The 4647-nt window shown below is 26.0% G+C and overlaps 1 long non-coding RNA gene across 1 annotated transcript; it reads right to left on the bottom strand.

The window, feature by feature from the left end:
• Nucleotides 1-1015: 1015 nt before the first annotated feature.
• On the bottom strand, nucleotides 1016-1419 carry LOC121229377 (uncharacterized). The gene is made up of 2 exons (XR_005927112.1): nucleotides 1359-1419; nucleotides 1016-1228 (listed from the first exon to the last, which is right to left on the bottom strand). It is a non-coding gene; the product is annotated as an uncharacterized lncRNA (long non-coding RNA).
• Nucleotides 1420-4647: the final 3228 nt, after the last annotated feature.

The raw sequence follows: 4647 nt of genomic DNA, 5'->3' as shown, positions 1-4647 counted from the left end.
AGTCGGTTACGCACGAGGAAGGATTAGCACCCTCGATACGCCCAAAATTGGTACCTAGTTGATTAATTAGTGTCTTAGTGTCGAAAATTTGAAAACTTGAAAACTTGAAAGAATTTAAAATACGATCCCTCTTTGTAAAGAAAATGCTCAAATGTTAAGGACCTTCTCGTATCACAATATAAAATGTCACATCCAGTAAGTTAGGACACGACATCTTGAATTTTCGAGAACGAGCTTGCCTTTTATATAAAAATTCGTGTATTTCAAAAGGTTATTCAGTTAGTTAAGGTGAACGAGGAAAATCGAAACCCAGTAAGTTAGGGCACGTTTCCTCGAATTCCCAAACACCGAATATTGCCTTTACTTGCAAAAATCTTATTTCGAGGTAACAAAATGCCATACCCAGTAAGTTAGGGCACAACACCTCGTATCTCCGAGAATAAGCATTTTTCAAAACTCATGTCGCGATTTAAAATAGTATTCCGTTATTTAGGTTAAAGGAGAAAAATCGAAACCCAATAAGTTAGGGCACGATTGTCTCGAATTACCAAATACGGAATATTACTTTTATGAAAGAATTATTATTGGGTTGGATATAATGATAATAAGAATAATATTAAAGTAAAGTAAACAATAATACTATATATAAATATATATATGTATATAATAGAAATACACACTACTATATAATAATAATAAATATAGAAATACAAAAAGCAAATATAATAAAAATATTAAATTAAAGTAATAAAAAACAATACTATATATAAATATATATACATAAAAATATACACTAATATATAATAGTAATAGTGATAGCAAAAATAATAAAAATATGAGTAATATTAATAATATATTAGAATACAAAAGTAAAGTAATAACAATAGGGGTGATAATAATAATAATAATACAAACAATAATACATATATATATAATAATAGTAGTTAGAAATAAAAAATAATAAAAGTAACAATAATGATAGTAATAATATAAATAAATATGGAGAGGGCATATCTAATATAATAATAATATAAATAATAATATATACATGAGAAATAATAATAATAATATAAATAATAGTAAAAATAATAAAATAATAAAACAAAGCTCTCAACTCTCTTTCTCCCTCTTTTCTAAATCCGGCCGTTGGTCCGGTTTTGCTTCGGTCATGGACCCTCACGGGCCGCCATCGGCGCCACCGTACAAGGCGGCCGGACCTCAAAAAAACCTTTTTCGATAATGAAAATATGGGTAAGCTTTTTACTTTTATTTTTACTTTCGTATAAAAAAACAAAATAAAATTGAAAGGAAAACAATAAACAAACAAAGAACTAAAGATAAGAATAGACAAAAGAAACCTCTTTTGCTTTGATCTTTGATTAATCTCCAAAAATTAGCCTTTCCAAGAAACAAAAATAACCTTCTTTCCAAAAAAACAAAAAAACACCTCCAAAAAACAAAAAAACCTCCTCCAAAACAAAGAACAATCCTTCTCCAAAAAACCAAAAACCCACATCCCTAAAAACAAAGTCTTGAATGGCTTTTATAGCCAAATTTTACAAGTGAAATGGTTGGGGTGGTTTAGGTGGCCAAGGGTGGTGGAGTTGGTGGCCAAGGTGGGTGGCCAACAAAGGTGGTGGAGTAGGTGGCCAAGTTATTTATTTATTTATTTATTTTTGTGTTTGGGTTGGGATTAGGTTAGGCCAAAATTGAGTTTGGGCTTGTAACTGGATAATAAGCTATGTTTAATTCGGGTTTGGTTTTATTGGGTCCCGGGCAAAATTTGGGTCTTACAGACGGTATAGAGTTAGGGGACGTTACATGTTTTATATAAAAGGAATTGCTCAAATAAATCTTAATTGGGTTGATATCATATTGTGTTAATTTAGTGGATATGATTTTGAAAGTAGATAAAATATAGAAATAGTTTAGGCATTAAAAAAATAATTATAATACCATGGAAAATTTTAAATTTAACCAATATAAAATACACTTATTTTTTAACACATTCTATCGGTACAAGTGTAGGAATAACATACAAATACAATGATAATATGCAAAGTAAACAAAATGAAAACTGAAGTTAAAATTTGATTTCATATTAAGTTAAAGTCGAATCCCAAGAGCACAAAAAAATACTCAAGTTAAAATGAAATTTTTGTAATTTAATCCCCTAATCGAATGGTAAAATTGCAGTTTAAACTAAAAATAAAATAAAAAATCTATTTAACTCCTTAAAAAATCTGAAAATTAATGTAACATCTTAAAATTTTAAAATTTCATTTTATATTATATAGTTGGAAAATCTAAAATTATTGCTTTAATTTGTCAGCTGATACAATTTTATTTATGTAGTAGTCTAGTAGAAAAAAATAATTGTCTCATATATTCCTAAAGTACATTCAAAAAAATTGTGCTCTCAAGTTGAAATTATTGACTTTTAAAAAAAATATTTTGGTTATATCTTGAAACTCTTTACTTTAAAGCTATTCAACAAATTGAAAATGCAAAAATAGAAACAGGCGAGAATAGTTTGTATTTTTTATTTTAAAATCTAATACATATTTTTCCTAATTAAATGCATAATTGCATGCTCAACTAAAACAATCTCATGATAATCATCATTAACTAAGTTGACACTTGACAGGCCAATGCATTATTATTATATGAAATAAAGCTTCTGTTTTGAAAAATGTTATCATCATAAATCAAAAAGTAAATACTGCATAACTAACAAAACTTCCTATGTGAACCAATAAAGAAAGGAAGGTGCTGCTTTCAATTAATTTAAACCCAACATTGTCTTTGCAAATTACTCTTCATTATTACCATTCTTTTTTTCTTTTTATTTATTTATCATTTTGCCGCATGCGTTCAGCAATCTTATGTTTCTCTTTCTTTCTTTGAATTTTTTAAATAAAACAAAACATTCAAGCATGATAAACTTCGCATTTATGTGTTAAAATATATATATATATATATTAATTCTACAGACATCTCTAGGATTAATTTCTTCTTCTCTATTTCTGGACTAAAATCTCTTTAATTCTCACATCTGTTAATTTAATATATCAACAAAATTATTTTTTTATTGATGAGATTATAAAAATAATAAATCAAAATTATGAGATCCGTACTCATCATGTAAACTTCAACAATCACAAAGACCAATAAGCCTCTTTACCTATGAACAAACAATTTTATAGATAAAGTTGTATATGTGGTTTGTGGATACAAAGAAAACATATGGGTGCTTGTTATAAAATTTTCAAATGAACCGGTTTCAGATTAAATCGAGCCTGATCCGGTTTTATTAACAGCTCGAAAATCTTTTGTTACAAAAGTCTACGCTTGCGTCCATCGTTTGATCATATGAAGAAGAAATATTAAATTAATTTGTGATATACCTCAATTTTTTTAATTCACACCTCACACCTCACCCTCACACCATCACATGAAGATGGAAAAGGTGAGGATTTCCAAAACATTCATTGGATCCACAAATATGAATATATATATATATCCTGTTGGCCAAACTATATTCTTTTAATGATTAATGTTGAAATTATTATTAATTAGCATGTTATGCTATGCTCCCAGGCATGCACATGCATCATTTTCACACTACTTAAGAGTGTGCTTACATGCAATGAAATTTTAGGGACCCCACCAAATTAGCCTCATTCTTAGCAAATTCACCTATACATGAAAAATCATATCTTTATTTTCATCATTATAATCCATTTATCTATGAGAATTTCAATTTTTTTTATGTTATAATCAGAAGAGTATTTAGGGGCAGGCTCTTAAAATTTTTTTAAATTTTAAATTAGTAAAAATAAATTTATACTTTGATTCCCTAAAAATAATAAAAATTTATTTTATTTTATTAAAAAATCATAAAAATTTAGGCTATTAAAATAATAAAATTACAATGTTTACTATCGTAAAAATTACAATGTTTACTATCATAAAAATTACAATTTAATTTCGATCCCCTAAATTTTTTTCCCTTCGCCTCTTGTTATAATCGAAATATAAATTTGGATATTTATTATTGAATTTATATATAGATTTATATCAATGAATTGATGATATATAATTTTATAAGTTAATAGTGAATTAAATAAAAAAATTTCAAACAATAAATTTAATTATCAAATTATACATTGTCAATGAGTCATCAAGTGTTAAATTTTTTTTATTATATTATATTTTATTAAGAAGAATGATTTACTTACCTCGTATCAAATTAGATCATTTTGTATATTTATGTACAATAAATATTTTAATAATCCGATCATTGAATTTATCAATATAATTGTACATATCATTCATATAAAATTTTGAACCGATTTATATCATGTCAATCTAAAATATTATATATATTAATATTTATTATACAGAAAGGAATTTTTTATATAAAATAAATAAATAAAAAATTTTAATTTATATCAAATATAACATGGATGTTCAATATTAATAGAATGTTAATACGATGATTAATTGGTTAAAATATTAATTCTACAGTATACAAAAGGTGTAAGTGAATCACTTTTCTTTTTATGAAATATATATTTTTAAAATAAAAATGGGGTCCATTTGAAATCCAATGCCCATTTGCTTATTTAATACCACCCCCTACTT

Source organism: Gossypium hirsutum, chromosome A05 (assembly GCF_007990345.1).
Source record: "Gossypium hirsutum isolate 1008001.06 chromosome A05, Gossypium_hirsutum_v2.1, whole genome shotgun sequence".
Lineage (NCBI taxonomy): Eukaryota > Viridiplantae > Streptophyta > Magnoliopsida > Malvales > Malvaceae > Gossypium > Gossypium hirsutum.
This window is presented reverse-complemented; position numbering and strand designations above follow the sequence as displayed.